This window comes from Micromys minutus (assembly GCF_963924665.1).
Source record: "Micromys minutus genome assembly, chromosome: 7".
In the NCBI taxonomy this organism is placed as follows: domain Eukaryota; kingdom Metazoa; phylum Chordata; class Mammalia; order Rodentia; family Muridae; genus Micromys; species Micromys minutus.
The window spans coordinates 50683802-50702588 of record NC_137976.1 but is presented as its reverse complement, the minus strand read 5'-3'; the positions used below and the strand labels follow the sequence as shown (position 1 = coordinate 50702588).

Genomic DNA, 18787 nt, shown 5'->3' with positions numbered 1-18787 from the left:
ATTTTCTCATATTTATGTCTTTCCTTTATATCTTTCTTTCAGTGTCTGTAATTTTGTTAAGGATATATTTTATTTCTTTGGTGGAATTTATTCTTTGTTATATATGTTAGTTGTTATAAATAGAGTTGCTTTATGACTTATGTTTCATCAATTTGATATTGATGTAGAACAATTTGATTCTTTTTTTTCTTTCTTGAACTGATTTTTATTTATATGTTTTAAATTGAACAACTCTATTAAAAAACAAAGATAAATGTACAGATTTTAAGCACTTTTGCATAAAAGTATATGAATACATTTTTGTCAGTACTTGATTTTTTTAAAGGTTTGATAGTGGGCATTAAAATCTTAGTAGCTACAATGAACATAAAGTACATGTAAAACAAGATATAACCTGGAAATAGTCAAAGTTTTCTTGGTGTGTAAAAATTAACCATAATGGTTTTTCATTTTCTTTTTTTTTTTTTTTTTTTTTTTTTTTTTTTTTTTTTTTTTTTTGGCCTTTGCTTTTCTTGAACTTCATATAGTCTGTGTGTTGTTTCTGGGGAGTTCAGAGCTTTCTGGGGTTAGTATCCAATTATCAGTGACTGCATATTATATCTGTTCTTTTGTGACTGGGTTATCTCACTCAGGATGATATTCTCTAGATGCATCCATTTTCTTAAGAATTTCATAAAGTCATAGTTTCTCATAGCTGAGTAGTACTTCATTGTGTAAATATACCACAATTTTGTATCTATTCATCTACTGAAGGACATCTGGGTTCTTTCCAGCTTCTGGCTATTATAAATAGGGCTGCTATGAACATTGTGGTGGATGTGCCTTTGTTGTATGTTGTAGGGTCTCTGGGGTATATGCCCAGATGTGGAATAACTGGGTCTTCAGGTAGTACTATGTCCAATTTTCTGAGGAATCTCCAGACTGATTTCCAGAGTTGTTGTACCAATTTACAACCCCACCAACAGTGGAGAAGTGTTTCTCTTTCTTCATATCCTCGCCAGCATCTGCTGTCATCTGAATTTTTGATCTTAGCCATTCTGGCTGGTGTGAGGTGGAATCTCAAGGTTGTTTTGATTTGCATTTCCCTGATGGCTAATGATGTCTAGCACTTCCTTAGATGCTTCTCAGCCATTCGATATTCCTCAACTGAGAACTTTTTGTTTAGCTCTGTACCCCATTTTTAATAGGATTGTTTGATTCTCTGGTATCTAACTTCTTGAGTTCTCTGTATACCTTAGATATTAGGCCTATATCAGATGTGGGGTTGGTAAAAGATCTTTTCCCAATCTGTTGGTTGCCGTTTTGTTTTCTTGACAGTGTCCTTAGCCTTACAGAAACTTTGCAATCTCATTAAGTCCCATTTGTCGATATTTGACCTTAGAGCACGAGCCATTGGTGTTCTGTCCAGGAAATTTTCTCCTGTGCTTATGTGTTCTAAGGTTTTCCCTACTTTCTCTCAATATGATTCTTATATATTGATATTTCCTCCCGAAATTTGCTATATTATTTAATTTTTCCATTGGTTTGGAAATTTTTGGTAGAGCCCTTTCCTATGTATGAGATAACAACATTTGCAAATAGTGACAACTTTAATTTTCATGGACCTGTAGTTTCTATTCTTTACCTTTGTTATGTGTATTTTGAGTAGCTCTCATTACATTCTCAACTTTCTATTATTAATAAATGATTCTGGAATATGAAATATCTTCATTGGTTAATTCCTATATTATTCCTCTGGGTAAATTACTGCTATCTTACTTATGTCTTTTCTGTTTCATTAGGAGTGACTGAAACAGTCCATATTCGATTTGCACCTCTGTGGAGATTATTGTACTGTTTTCAATTTTGTGATGCCAACAGTTAGGGGAACTCTGTTCCTCCACTTGTCCCTATATAGGGCTGTCCTCTATCCAGGCCATAGTCAACGTCACCTACTGATGCTCTTATTTATTACTTGTGTGTCATAAACTAGGCAGGATATTAGGAATAACACAGGGAAAGAATCACACAGAGTGTGGTCCATCTGACACCTGAGGAATTCATTTTAAAATGTTATAGATATTCAATTTGAACAAAAGGTTCCAGCATTTTGTAAATAAACAAGAGTGAAACATTTGAAATTATACAATTAGTTCCTGAAATAAATCAGTTTCTTAGGCTCTAATAAATCTTTACTAAAATATTTGTTGAGTCTTAAGGAAAATAAAATGTTTTTTAATTGCATATGTCATTTATTATCAATAAAATGATCAAACACTTGATATAAAGCAAAATATCTTTAAAATTTGATTTTATCATTTTTATTTGTGGGCACATTGGTGTGTCTGTGTATGAGTATGTGTGTAGGAGTGCAGATGCCTTTGAAGTTGAGAAGTGGATGTTGCTTTCTCTAGAACTGCAGACGTAGGCTTTTTCAGGCTCTTATATTTTCTAAGTATTTGGTTTGAATGACTAAGCTATTTCTCTAGTCCCTAAAGTGGAATGTCATTGGCATGCGTACAGTGAAGTATTTCATAGGAGGACATGGCTCACAATGATCCTGCAGGGGAATTTGCCATCTTCTTACATCCTAGGAATGTAAATATTAGAGATCAAGAATAACCTGTTCAAAGACACATAAGTAGTGCAGAGAATTCCCTGGTATATACTTGCATCTGTGTCACTCAGATTTCTCCTTTTATCTTTCTAGATCATAATATAATTACATCATTTCTTCCTACTTTTTCTCCCTTCAGTTCATCCTATACATGCCAGGCTCTCTTTCAAATTCATGCTCCCTTTTCCATTAATTCTTGTTGTAGGGACACGCACACAAACACACGCACACAAATACAACCTATTCCATATGTATAATGTTACTTGTATGTCTGTTTTCAGGGATGACTGTTTGATATTGGAAAAGCAGTTGGTGTGCTTTTCCCTGGTAAGACTATTTTTCCCACTCAGCATCCCTTGGCTGCCTGTAGTTTTTCATATAGAGTTGCAGCCTAGTGGGATTTCCTCTGTCCATTTTCCCTTTCTGTTGGTTTTGTCCTGTTTAAGCTCATGTCAACTGTTCTGTCTACACCCTTCCATTTTTCTCTCTGAGGCTTATACTTATTTGTTTGGGGTATCTTGCTTTTCTATGGTTGCCTTAATAAATAAACATGACTTTAATGGTCCCAACCATCAGAAGCCTATTCTTTCAAAGCAATGAAACCAGTAACTGAAATTAATATATTGGCAGGGCTACACTTTCTCTCACAATAATGTGAGAGTTTTTTTCTTGTTTTCTCATCCTCTGGTGGTTGCAAGTATTCTTGGCTTATAGACATATATTATAATCTCAATTTATGCCTCTTTCTTCAGATGGCCTTAAGCCATTCATTTGTCTTTTCCTCTTTTGGTACTTATATGAAGGTGTTATTAGAAATAAAGTACATTTCGCTAATGTAGTCTATTATGTCTAGAGATGCTTAGCCCAATTATATCTGAAAAGGCCCTTGAAATTAATGTTTTAACATTTATTTTTTGTATATGAGTACTTTGCATTTTGGTATGTATATATGTCATATGCATACCTGGTTTCTGGAGAGGTCAAAAGAGGGCTTCACTTCACCTGGAGTTACAAATGCCTTTGAGCCTTCCTATGGGAGCTGGGTGCCAACTTGGGCCATCTCCTAGAGCAGAAATTTAACATCTGTTGAGTCATCTCTTCCTTTAGGCACTTTTTACAAATTTGAACAAAACCACAGATTCTGATCAGGTTATGATTTGATTATTTCTTCTTTAGCATTTCTATCCTATCCATAACACTAATGTTCTAAGAAGTAATTTGAGAGATTTCTATACTGTGGGTATTCCTTTGGAATATTTAGTAGATAATGTACAGGAAAGTAAAATTTTGAGGGAAGTGATGGAAATTAGGTAGGTAAGTTGAAAGACAGACAGAAACAGAAATGTCCCAACTATAGATTAGTATTATTGCTCTTATGGCCAGCAGTAAATTACTGATTCTCCTCTGCCATCATTAAGCCAGGAATAGTAACATCTTGTTATGCTAATCATATGTTTAGAGTAGTTTCATTCAATTTGAGAGTCACTAGCCTATTTGGTAGTAAACAAAGACTTCAATAAGGTAGTTTAATGACATTCCTGTTTTCTATAAACATGCATCCTTCCCTGCCTCTCTTAGTTCCTTATAGATGTGTAGGGTTTTTGTTTTGTTTTATTTGTGTGTGTGTGTGTGTGTGTGTGTGTGTGTGTGTGTGTGTGTGTGTGATTGAAAAATTAGGATCAGTTGTGTTGTGGCCCTCCCATTAACAAGTAGTAGACCTATATAAATTGCAGAGACTAGAAATGCATCCTTATGCTCATTCAGAGTTGTCACATTTCACTGGGAATACATAAACCTTTCCTGTTTGTTCTCAGTACAGAAAATAAATCCCAAAATTTTATTAAGCTTTTTGGTGAAAGGCTCATATTAAGTTAGTGTGATTAGTAAATCAAGTAATTTATAAGTTCCATTTTAATTAGGCCTGAATGAGCATGTCTCGTGTGTCTTTTCTTAGACTCTTCTTTCTGTTTGTCTGTCTGTTTGTGTGTTTTGTTCTATTATAATTGGTTTGGTTTTGTTATTTTTTAGAAACCCTTTTGTCTTCTAATGGGAGGCAGGAAGGGGTTATTACAGATGGGCAGAGAGAGAGAAGGACTGGGAAGAACAGAGTAAGAGGACACTGTAATCAGAATATAGTGTATGACAAAAATCCATGTTCAATAAAAGAAACAACAAAAGAAACACACACAAAAAATGACTGTAATTGTTACCATTGGTTTGCTATCTTTGTTTCTTGAGGCCCTGGATGAAAGACCTTGTGAGCTCTGATAGCTGTTCATGTGGCACTCCCTATTAGTGAAGAAGTGGAGGGTGCAGTGCTATCTCTGCTTTCCATCTGAGCAAACAGGCATACTCAATATCTTTTCTTTTTTGTTTCCGTTTGCATGTCTGTTTTAGTGAACATCTATTGATTAGATATTTTTCTTGGTCTTTGAAAAAGTGGTAAATTTTGAATACTACTCAATGAAGATTCTTCTCTATTAGTCTGTTTACTAAATGCTAGAAAATATTATGTGGTAGGTTAACAGTTGCAATCGATAGGCGTCTTTTAAGGTGGTACATAATGGTCTCTGTCCTGTGTTTGTATCTTCATCAGTAATTATCTTCTATTATTCACTAGAGATAGTGTCTCACTTCTGGAGGGAACAAGAAGAAAAAACATGGTATTACTAAACAGAATATATGTTTTTAAATTGCTGTGGTTTTTATCTTGGTAGCTCCTGGATAAAATTAGACGGAAAAAGGCACATAAATGTCTTTGTCATGAGGTCATCCTGTAGGGAAGAGATTATGGCTGGTAACAAGTTAGTGACTAAAATTGGAAACAGCTCACTCATTCCCATGGAAATATCTAGCAAGAGCTCCTATTTGGCAGGTTTGATCACAACCCCATGAGCATTTGGACTCAGGTAGCCAGTGGTCATGCATCCATATTTTCTACCTCCAAAGAATTCTAGGCTAATACCTGTCAGTTTTTTAATCTACTATGTTTTGGGATAAATTATTTTACTGTACTAGAATATGGATGTAGTAATTTATCCAAGAGATACACACATTCTCTTGTAACTTACCCTCAAATGGAAACAAAATCAGAGGCATAAATGCAGAAGATATAGATCAGCATGGCAGTAGTACTCACTTCACAGGGTAGTTAAGGCAGGATAGAACACAGTAAGATGCTTTGTATATCATGGTCCAAGAACAAAAGACTTCTATGGAGAGGTTTTATTAGATCTTAGAAGTGAGAAGAGAGCAGCCATGTGAAGATCTAGGAAATGGACAGACAAGCAGGAGCAATAATAATTAGAGGCTAAATATAGGCTTTAATAAGTTTAACTTGTTTTGGAGACAAAACAAAAAAGAGCCAAGTTTCCAAAGAAATAGTGGCTTGAGATCAGGTAGACATGATGGAGACATTACTTTTAATGATTTTGATTTGAATTTCATTCCTATTACAACATAAACTCACTGTATTATTTCATGCAAGGGAACAATATAATGTGTCCTGGATTTTTAGATTACTCTAGCTTCTGATTTGATACCAGATTACAAAAGGTAATAATGGAAACAGGAACCTGGCAAGAAGGTAATTGTGATGTGGACTGGCGATGGCAGAGGTGGGGAGAGATGACTGGTTTGGGAATGTGGCTTGGGGTTGTGTTAATAGGGCTTGTTGAGAAGAGCACAAATGGTGAGCATGACACAGAAGAGCCCCTGGACTTTGTCTAACTGACTGGGGATGGCAGTCCTTTAGATGAGGTGTGGGTAGTAAAGCTTGGTTGTGAGCGTTAGGATTCAGTGTTTGGTTAGGTGTCTGTTATTCTACAACATGCGGAACTCACCAGAAATGTGGTCATTAACCTCTATTCTATGTTGAAAGCTAGCTTCTTTCTTTGACAAACCACCTGTGATATAACATAATATGTTGGGTTTTTTTTAATGAGTTTTTTTTTTTTTTTGGTGTCGTATGTGGTAAAATTTTTTCAAAGGCTATTTGAATGCAGAAATAATATATACTGACTCTACCAATACATTTGAGTTTATGAGACATATTTTTCTTTTATAGTACTGTAAAATACTCTGAGGAAAAAATCAATGTAGTTTTCTGTATCCTTTAATGTTTAAGCATCAAATACAGGATAACCCTTGGTCTCCCCTGATTCAGTATTTGCTACATCTTCTTATCATGCTTTTCTTAATGTGTTATTCAGTCATGACACCTTACCCAGCTTTCCAGTTTGTGACAACCCAGGAGCAGGTTCTATATGCTTAGTGGGAATTTGGATGGACTATTATTATATTTCTGTGAACTCTGTAATTAGAATATCTTTGTGCATTCGGTTACATAGATAAACTCATTCATTCTACGTGATGGAAGGATCTAGAGGGTCTAGAGGAAAAGAAATTAATATCAATAATGCTTGATGAAGACAGAAACAGCTGGCAAACACAGAGTCTTAAAGCATATAGATTTACTGGATGTCTGTGAACTACCAAATATAAGTGACTCTGTTGTCCACTGGTATATTTAGATACTAAGATATGAGAAAGCACATAGCTGAGATTGGATCTGCTAAATTCTGATCCATTGCACTGCAACCGCTGTGCATTGTGAGATACTTGTATGAACTCGTGTATTATAAAATTAAATTGTATTGTGTGGTTCATTGTATTGTTCCGTCAGATTTTGATATCCTCATTTTAAATAATTCATGGAAAGAAATGATCACTTCATAATGCCACAAACTCACAGCAGGCAAAACTAATTTTACACAATATGAAAACAGATTTTATTTATTTAAAAGGAATATTAAAAAAAACAACAACAACTTTTTTGACACCAGCTGCTGGGAAATAAATAGAATACTTTATGACAAATATCTAAATCTATAAAAGCTGTTCCTGGGAGAGCAAGTTGTAGATTGTAAAGATATATTTACATGCTTTGGTCAGTACTGGAAGACACCTTTTAAGTGAAATAAAGCCTCCTATTTTGTTTAATTCCTTGGGATGTAGAAGTTGGAGAAAATCAGCCTTACACACTCTCTCCCTGTCCCAACACAGTGCCAGCAACGACAGACAGACTTTATATTGAACCCCAGCCACCCTGTAAGTACAAATAATTTTGACGGAACTAGCAAAGTGTGCTTAAATATTAGCACTCCCCATATTATTTATACCATTGTTCTCATCAGACCTTGACTAGAACTGTGTGTTTGAGGTGACAGCAAAATCCACCTTCCACTGTGACTTTAGAGAAGGATGAGAAGCCAAGATCAGCATATATGGAGGCCATTTTCTCTGAAAGGGTTTACCAGATGGATATTTTTAGATAAACATCATACACATCAGTAAATAATCTAAGCTTGTTCAATATGACAGTAAATCCAGATCTGATTCAATGAAATTCTGTCTGCAGACAAAGGCTGCTAGTTAATGTGCAGCATTTCAGAAGCATCAGCAAGACAATAGAGATGGAGCTAGGGAACAGTGAGATAGACCCAAGAGGGAAAAGACAGAAGAAAGCCCCAAAGAGTCGGATAGTGCACTCCTCACAAAGAAAACACTCTCCTAGCAGTGTACATGTTGTTTATTACATTGTACCTAGAAAAGAAAGACTCAAAAATTCTTTCTAATGGTGGAAGGTGTTAATCTTTGGCTAAGAGACTGACTCTACAGAGAAGTTTTTTCCAGGCATCTTTGTGTACTTTATAATAGACAGCCTTATATAATGTCCATGATTGGAGGGCTTACCTCTGCTTTTGTTAAACATTTCCTTCTTAACAGGTTAAATTAAGACTGAGAATTTCTTTTAAAATTTGAAAAGTTACAGATTCTGAAGTACTGAAATATGGAGCTATTATCATTAACTTTTTCATACGTTAAATACAATGGATGGAATGTCTCAGGGAGAGCATTTTCTCTATAAGCATGAGGACCTGAGTTCTAACACCTCGCTCCCACATACAAAGCATGACATGTCTGCATATGCTGGTAACCCCAGCATTGGGGTTGGGGATGGGTAGACACACAGACATCTGGAGCTCACTGGCTAACCAGTCTGGCCAAAACCTCAGGCTCCTAGTTCAGTAAGAATGATCATACTCATATGCATACACCACACACATACATCCCATACACATGCATGTCTATCCTCATGTGCATACACCACACACATACATCCCATCCACATGCACACCTATCCTCATGTGCATACACCACACACAAACATCCCATGCACATGCACGCCTATCCCACAAAATTGCAATGTATCTTGGAATTTAAAATATTCAATCAATATTACTAAACTGTTAGTGGGTGATGTGTTTCAGGGCTCTGTTTGTTTATCTTTAGTAATGACATACAAAGATAATAGGCTCCTTCATCCTCCATGCATTAGTACATTGTAGTATATCCTTTATCAAGATTGCTCGGAAGTTAATTGTAAGAGCATTGGATTCCAATAATGAAGCTATAGGCTCACCTACTTTTAACTAAAATTGATGACCATGTACAATTCAGTTCAAATGTTTGGGTCCTTCTGATTTCAGTCTGTAAGCTCAGGTTAACAATGCCCATCTATGAGATTCTGTGATCCTGTTCAGTGAACTATTGGAAAATTTGGGAAGTGTTAGAATGTGATTAAAATAGTGCCTTCATTCTCTATTGAATGCTTGATAAATTCTGTTTCTAAACAGCTACATTCTTGAGTTTTGAAGAATGAATGTGCATATATAATGTAATATATCTAAAGTGACTCCATTTGTGCTGTGCATTTGCTGCAACACACCTAGAATCATAATGCAGATATTAGCAAAACAAAGCTGCCACAGCAATGTTAGTAACAGGAGAGCTGAGTTACACTGTACTGATATGAAATGAGGGTAGGAAACCAAACATCCCCAACTTTCTCCCGACTGTCTCTGACTTTCTGGATTCTTGCCTTCTAGAATATAAAGTGTGTGTGTGTGTGTGTGTGTGTGTGTGTGTTAAAATCATTTTATTGAAGAGATTCTTTTCCTATATGTATGTTCTTATTATAGTTCCTTCCTCCCACCCTCCTCTGCAGATACAGTCCATTCTGTTCTTCATTTGGAAAAAAGAGCAGGCTTCTTAGAGGTAATAACGAAACATGAAAATATAATAAGATGATCCAAACATTATTGTAACAATGTTTGAAATGGAGTTCCAACAGAGGGAAAAGAGACCCAAATGCAGGCATAAGAGTCAGAGACACACCTTTTCTTCCTGTCAAGAGTCCTATAAATATAATAAGCTGATAACCCAACAATTCCAGGTAACTCTTTCCACAGTCTTTCTCTACCCCACCCCCTCCACCTACACACTGCTCCCATTTCCACTGCACCCCCAGTCTTCCTTTGTATTCTATTTCCTGTTCTCACAGTGATCCATGCATTCCTATTGGACCCCTACTGTGTGCCTAACCTCTGGGTCTATTGGTTGTATATTGGTTATCATTTACTTTATGATAATCACTTACTTACAAGCAAGTGCATATCATATTTGTCTTTCTGTGTCTCAGTAACATCACTCAGGGTGAGTTTTTATAGCCCCATCTATTTGCCTGGTAATTTGATGGTGTCTTTTTTTTAACAACTGCGTAATACTCCATTATGTAAATATAACACATTTTCTTAATCTATTTCTCTACTGAGCGATACCTAGACCTTTTCCAGCTTCTGGCTATTATGAATAAAGCTGTGATGAACATGGTTGTGCAAGTGTCCTTAGGGCAGAATGGACCTTCCATAGAGTATATGCCCAAGAGCTGTATAGCTAGATCTTTTCTCAACTTTCTGAGGAACTGCAATATTGATTTTCATAGTGTTTATACAAGTCTGTACTTATACCAGCTGTAGAAAAGTGTTTCCCTTATTGCACATTCTGCGCACGCATAAGCTGTCATGTTTTGTTATTTATGGTGGCCATTCTGTCAGATGTATGAGGAAATCTCACAGTAGTTTTGATTTGCATTTTCTTGATGGATAACGATGTTGAGCATTTCTGTTTCTCAGGCATTTTGAATTCCTTTAGTAAGAATTCTCTGTTTAGAACACTAACATATTCTTAATTGGCTTTTTAATTACATTTCTTGAGTTCTTTATATATTTTGAATATTAGCCCTCTGTATGAGGAGTTAGTTAAAAATCTATTCCCATTCTGTAGTCTGCTGTTTTGTCCAAATGGCAGCTTCCTTTGCCTAAAACAGCTTTCCAGTTTGCTGAGGTCTCATTTATTAATTGTGAATCTCAATACCTTATCTCCTGTGTCAATGTGTTCAAGGCTAGTTCCCAAGTTTTCTTCTAAAAGGATTCAGTGTATGTAGTTTAATCTTGTATTTTTTTAATCCACATGGACTTTTGTACAGGGTGACAATTATGTTTCTACTTGTTAAAAAGGACCTTTAATCCAGCAACATGTCTGCTTTGGCAAGGGATTACATCTAACCACCCAGGTCTTTGTTATTTGGCTGGAATGTGTAAAGAAGCTGTACACCTTTAAACCCTCTGACTGGAATACAGACATGCTGTTAGTACACACCTTAAAGTGAAATTATTTGGTAGAAAGAAGCAGCCATATTTGAAAGTGACTTCTAATTGAGGGACAAAGTAATGGACTAGAGAATGGTTGGACAGGAGACAGAGACCAACACAGGAAGAACATATTTAAGAGCTGCTCAGGGAGAGAGAGTCAGTCCATTAGGGGTCAGTTCAGTAAGTGCAGTGGACTTGAGAAAAGTTTGTGAATTCATGCAGTTCATATCAAGTCAGCAGAGGCAGTTGAAGCCAGAGAATGAAAAGGAGCCAGAAGATTAGAACAAATTTCTAGAGTTAGTTTGAGGCCAGGCAGAGTAATTGAGTGAGAAGCTGAGAGAAGCTAATTGATTCAGTCATCTTGGAAAGGAATATGAAACAGAACATCTGAGTTAAACCAACTAGTTAGAGTTCAGACAGAACAAGTAAGGGTGAGCCTATTCAGCAGTACGACCCCTGAGATTACAGATGCATCTGGCAAATAGAAGATGTTTGGGGGGCGCAGAACAGGGCACAGCCCATCTGCGACCCGGACCAGCAGTTCCTAAAGTTTTAAAGACTGGTGAGTAGAAGATCTGGGAGCCAGGGAACAGAGAGATCTCTGCGGAGTGCACACGGAAAGCATGCCCCCGCCCTGCCCGATCCAGAGACCAGGAACACAACATTGGAACTTCTGTTTCCACCCTCGAATCTGGGGCCCAGAACAGGGCTTGGCCCATCTGCCACCTGGACCAGTGGAGATCCAGGGACACAGACCAGATACAAGGGAAAGGCAAGAACATATCACGGACAACAAGATAGCAAGAGGAAAGTGAAAGAGTATGTCCCAAGGAAACCAAGACAACCTGGCAACACCAGAACCCAGCTCTTCCATAACAGCAAACATTGGAATGCTAAACACTCCAGAAAAAGAGGATGCAGGCCTAAAATCATACCTCAAGACGATGATAGAGATCCTTAAACAAGAACGGGAGGAAAAGCAAAAAGAATCAGAAGTTTTTAAAGAGGAAAGAAGAAAAACACTCAAAGAACTCAAAGAACTAGAGGAAAACAGAAACGAAGAGATGAAGGAATGGAAGAGGGAATTTAAAACGGAAATTGACACAATAAAGAAAACAATAAAAGAGATAACCCTAGAGGTAGAACACCTAAAAAAGAAATCAGGAGTCACAGAAGCAAGCATTTCCAATAGACTAGAAGAGATGGAAGAGAGAATCTCTGGGGCAGAAGACAACATTGCAAACATAGACAAAACAGCCAGAGAAGATGCAAAAAACAAAAAGCTCCTAACCCAAAATGTCCAGGAAATCCAGGACACAATGAGAAGACCAAAACTAAGGATAATAGGAATAGAAGAGGGAGAAGAGTATCAACTAAGAGGCACAGTAAATATCTTCAACAAAATTGTAGAAGAAAACTTCCCTACCCTTAAGAATGAGATGACCATGAGCATAAAAGAAGCCTTCAGAACTCCAAATAGGTTGGACCAGAAAAGAAATACCTCTCGACACATAATAGTCAAAACACCAAGTGCCCAAAGCAAAGACAGAATACTAAAAGCAGTAAGAGAAAAAGGTCAGGTAACATATAAAGGCAGACCAATCAGACTCACACCTGATTTCTCAACAGAGACTATGAAAGCTAGAAGAGCCTGGACAGACATCATGCACAACCTGAGAGAGCACAAGTGCCAGCCCAAGCTGCTATACCCAGCAAAATTATCAATCACCATAGATGGAGAGATGAAGATATTTCAAGACAAATCTAAATTTACACAATATCTGACCACGAACCCAGCACTACAACGAATTATAGGTGGAAAACCCAATACAATGAGGGAAAATACAGCCTAGTAAAAACAAGAAAACTCCTAAACAAGAAAACCAAAAGAAGAAAAAGACACAGACACAACTCAACCCACAAAAGCAATAATGGCAGGAAACAGAAACAACTATTCCTTGTTATATATTAACATAAATGGATTCAACTCCCCAATGAAGAGACATAAGCTATCAGACTCGAACATAAACAAAATCCAGCATTTTGCTGCATACAGGAAACTCATCTCAGAGACAAAGACAGACACTATCTCAGAGTAAAGGGGTGAGAAAAAAACTTCCAAGCAAACAGCCCCAAGAAGCAAGCTGGAGTGGCTATTCTAATATCGAATAAAGTTAATTTCCAACTAAAAGTTATCAAAAAATATAAGGAAGGACACTTTTTACTCATTACCGGAAAAATCTATCAGGGGAAACTCTTAATCCTTAACATATATGCTCCAAATAAAAAAACACCCACATTCATAACAGAAACACTACTAAAGCTCAAAAAAATACATTTTACCCACACAATAATATTGGGAGAGTTTAATACCCCACTCTCTCCAATGGACAGATCATGGAAACAAAAACTGAACAAGGACACTGTAAAACTAGCAGAGACTTTGAACCAACTGGAATTAATAGATATATACAGAACATATTATCCTAAAGTAAAAGAATACAACTTCTTCTCAGCACCCCATGGTACCTTCTCGAAAATTGACCACATAATTGGACACAGAACGAACCTCAATCGATATAAGAAGATTGAAATACTCCCATGCATCCTCTCAGATCACCATGTTCTACGACTGGTCTTTAACAACAACAAAGACAAAAAAGAGCCCACATACACATGGAAACTAAAGAACGCTCTGTTAAACGATAGCAGGGTCAAAGAAGAAATAAAGAAAGAAATTAATCATTTTCTAGAATTCAACGAAAACGAAACACAACATACCCAAACCTATGGGATGCAATGAAAGCAGTACTGAGAGGAAAACTCATAGCCCTAAGTGCTTCCAGAAAGAAACTGGAGAGAGCATACATCAGCAACTTGACAGCACAGCTAAAAGCCCTAGAACAAAAGGAAGCAGATACACCCAAGAAGAGTAGAAGGCAAGAAATAATCAAAATTAGGGCAGAAATAGACCAAATAGAAACAAAAAGAACCATTGAAAAAATCAACAAAACCAAGAGTTGGTTCTTTGAGAAAATCAACAAGATTGATAAACCCCGAGACAGACTAACTAGAGGGCAAAGAGAGAGTATCCAAATTAACAAAATCAGAAAGGAAAGTGGAGACATAACAACTAAAACAGAGGAAATTCAAGAAATCATCAGATCCTACTACAAAAACTTATACTCCACAAAATTGGAAAATCTGGAGGAAATGGATGAATTCCTAGACAGATACAAGATCCTAAAGTTAAACCAGGACCAAGTAAACCATCTAAATAATCCCATAACACCTAAAGAAATAGAAGAAGTCATCAAAAGCCTCCCAACCAAAAAAAGCCCAGGTCCAGACGGGTTCAGTGCAGAATTTTATCAGACATTTATTGCGGATTTAACACCAATACTCTCCAAACTATTCCAAAAGATAGAATCAGATGGAATACTACCTAACTCATTTTTTTGAGGCTACAATAACCCTCGTACCTAAACCACACAAAGACCCTACAAGGAAAGAGAACTTCAGACCAATCTCACTTATGAACATTGATGCAAAAATACTCAACAAAATCCTTGCAAACAGAATCCAAGAACATATCAAAACGATCATTCATCATGACCAAGTAGGCTTCATCCCTGGGATGCAGGGATGGTTTAATATAAGGAAATCCATCAATGTAATCCACCATATAAACAAACTCAAAGATCAAAATTACATGGTCATCTCACTAGATGCTGTGAAAGCATTTGACAAAATCCAACACCCCTTCATGTTAAAAGTCCTGGAAAGAACAGGAATCCAAGGTCCATACCTAAACATAATAAAAGCAATATACAGCAAACCAACAGCCAACATCAAACTTAACAGTGGGAAACTTGAACCAATCCCACTAAAATCAGGGACTCGACAAGGCTGCCCACTCTCCCCCTACCTATTCAACATAGTACTGGAAGTCCTGGCTGGAGCAATTAGACAGCAAAAGGAGATCAAGGGGATACATATCGGAAAGGAAGAGGTAAAAACATCACTCTTTGCAGATGACATGATAGTGTACTTAAGTGACCCCAAAAATTCCACCAGAGAACTCCTACAGCTGATAAACAAGTTCAGCAAAGTGGCTGGATACAAAATTAACTCAAACAAATCAGTAGCCTTCCTATACTCAAAGGACAAACATGTGGAGAAAGAAATTAGGGAAAAGGTACCCTTCACAATCTTCACAAAAACTATGAAATACCTTGGTGTGACTCTAACTAAATAAGGGAAGGACCTGTATGACAAGAACTTCAAACCTCTAAAGAAGGAAATTGAGGAAGATCCCAGAAAATGGAAAGATCTCCCATGCTCATGGATTGGAAGGATCAACATTTTAAAAGTGGCCATTCTACTAAAAGCAATCTACAGATTCAATGCAATCCCCATCAAAATTCCAACCCAGTTCTTCATTGAGTTGGAAAGATCAATGTGCAATTTCATATGGAACAACAAAAGACCTAAAATAGTGAAATCCACTCTCAACAACAAGAAAACATATGCTGGAATCACTATCCCTGACCTCAAGCTATATTACAAGGCAATTGTGCTGAATACTGCATGGTACTGGTACAGAAATAGGCATGTGGATCAATGGAATAGAATCGAAGATCCAGAAATGAACCCTCACATATATGGTCACCTGATTTTTGACAAAGGAGAGGTATCAATGGAAAAATGACAGCCTATTCAACAAATGGTGCTGGTTCAACTGGCACTCAGCATGCAAAAGAATGAAAATAGACCCTTTCTTATCTCCTTGTACAAAGCTCAAGTGTAAGTGGATCAAAGATCTCCACATTAAACCAGATACACTGAAACTATTAGATGAGAAATTAGGGAATACCTTAGAACACATAGTCACAGGAGAAAATTTTCCTAACAAAACACCAATGGCTTAAGCTCTAAGGTCAAAGATTAACAAATGGGACTTAATGAAATTGCAAAGTTTCTGTAAGGCTAAAGACATTGTCAAGAAAACAAAACAGCATCCAACAGAATGGGAAAAGATCTTTACCAACTCCACATCAGATAAAGGCCTACTATCCAAGGTATGCAAAGAACTCAAAAAGCTAGACACCAGAGAATCAAACAACCCTATTAAAACATGGGGTACAGAGCTAAACAAAGCGTTCTCAGTTGAGGAACACGAATGGCCGAGAAACATCTGAGGAAGTGCTTGACATCCTTAGCCATCAGTGAAATGCAAATCAAAACAACCCTGAGATTCCACCTCACACCAGTCAGATTGTCCAAGATCCAAAACTCAGATGACAACAGATGCTGGTGTGGTTGCGGAGAAAGAGGAACACTTCTCCACTGTTGGTGGGGTTGTAAACTAATATATCCACTCTGGAAATAAGTCTGGTGATACCTCAGAAAATTGGACATAGTACTACCTGAAGACCCAGCTATTCCACTTCTGGACATATACCCCAGAGACACTTTAATACACAACAAAGATATATGCACCACAATGTTCATTGCAGCTCTATTTATAATAGCCAGAAGCTGGAAAGAACCCAGATGTCCTTCAGTATATGAATGGATACAAAAATTTGGTACATTTACACTGTGGAATACTACTCAGCCACCAGAAACAATGACTTAACCAAATTCTTAAGAAAATGGCTGCATCTAGAGAATATCATCCTGAGTGAGATAACCCAGTTACAAAAGAACAGACATAATATGCAATCACTGATAGTGGGATGCTAACCTCAGATGCTCACACTGCCCCAGAAACAACTCACAGACTTTATGAATTCCAAGACAAAAAGAAAACAAAACAAAAAAAAAATCGTAAAGAAGATTTTTGATGTTATTTAAGAATGTATTAATTATATTATATTATATTACATTACATTACATTACATTACATTATATTATATTATATGGGTACACTGTCACTGTCTTCAGACATACCAGAAGAAGTCATCAGTTCCCATTACAGGTAGTTGTGCCCCACCGTGTGGTTTCCGGGTATTGAATTTAGAACCTCTAGAAGAGCAGTCAGTGCTCTTAACTACTGAGCCATTTCTCCAGCCCCACAAATAGAAGTTATAATTAGAGTTTGTGTTTTTCTACCTGTAGATATTCAGTTTTACCCTAAACATGTTGTCTTTTTTTCCCAGTGTTTATTTCTGGATTTTTTAACGTCAAAAGTCAGATGTCCATTATATGTGGACTTATGTTATATCTTCAATTCGATTTCATTGATTGAAATGTCTGTTTTTATGCTAAGTCCATGTGGTTTATTTAATACTATAGTTCTGTAGTAAAACTTGAAGTCAGAATGAAGATGCTTACAGCAGTTCTTTTATTGTTCAAGTTTGTTTTAGCTATCCTGAGTTCTGGCTTTCCATGTGAAGTTGAGAATTGTCCTTTCATTACTGTAAAGAGTTGTGTTGGAATTTGATGGGATTGCAGTGAATCTGTGGATTGCTTATGGCAAATGCTTATGGTAAAGTGGCCAACTTTCGTATGTTGATTTTACTTATCCATGAACATGGGAGATCTTTCTATTCTCTCATATTTTCTTCAATTTTTTCTTCAAAGAATTGAAGTTTTTTATCACACATTTCTTTTGCTTGTGTATATGAGAGGGCTACTGCTTATTATTATTATTATTATTATTATTATTATTATTATTATTATTATTATTATATTTCCTTTTGTATCCAGCCACTTTGCTAAAATGTTTAGCCACTTTAGAAGTTCCCAGGTGGAAGTTTTAGGTTCACTTCTGTATCCTATCATATCATCTTTCTTTATTTCTCATTCAGTGGAGAGTTGTTCAGTCTCCTTGAGATGTAAGGCAGAGCAGAGAGAGAGAAGGGAAAAGTCTACTGTCAGCCTACCTAGTATTCTGGCAGGCATGCTCTACATGATAAAATCTTAGCTTTTTGTGTGTCTCAAGGTTCTTCTTTTAATGCAAGGCCTAGAGTGAGAATTAAACATCATTCAAAGTCCTTCTTATGGAGAGGACCTTGTACATGTTCTGAAATTATTATAATCCCTTTGCCTATTTTTTCAATTACTATAAGTCAAACATCAAACAGAATAATGAACTAAATTTTTGTCACTTCTATTGTGGGGCCATAAGTAACCTATTTGGAGAGTTCCAGACTTATGAAAGACCCAGTCTCCAGAAATGTTGGACAGCCCAATCAGAGCAACACCCACAGTTGTCCTCTGGCCCCTTCTCATACTTTCAAACCTATATGCATCCTGCTGAGGTGGAAACACACACACACACACACACACATACACAAACACTTACATATTTGTGTGCATGCACATGCTTAATTCTCTTTAAGTATTGTCTTGAACGTATAGAATATGTTTTATAGCCTGTAGGAACATATATGTTTTTACCTTCCCATAATGTCTGGTGCCTAATGTCTAATGTCTAGTTAGAAGATAATAATAGAATTATAATTAGTAAACTTAAAATGGCTGTTTTAAATAACCTGTTGTAAATGTACTTTTTAGAATAAGTTGCAACATATTTAATGAAAACTGTCATGGTGTTGTCACATGACTATGTTGTAACATAGTCAGTCACATGACTATGGTAAATCTTGAGATGTATAATAAGTTACAT

The 18787-nt window shown here is 36.6% G+C and overlaps 1 protein-coding gene across 7 annotated transcripts in view; it reads left to right on the top strand.

Moving 5' to 3' along the window:
• ZBTB20 (zinc finger and BTB domain containing 20) overlaps positions 1-18787 on the top strand; it is a 687690-nt gene that overhangs the window by 209833 nt on the left and 459070 nt on the right. The window contains exon 4 of one of the 7 annotated variants that reach the window (XM_080919191.1): positions 7661-7705. The exons of the other annotated variants lie outside the window; for them this stretch is intronic. The gene's annotated coding sequence lies outside the window, so the exon portion shown is untranslated. The remainder of the gene's footprint in view (positions 1-7660; positions 7706-18787) is intronic. 7 annotated transcript variants of the gene reach the window in all.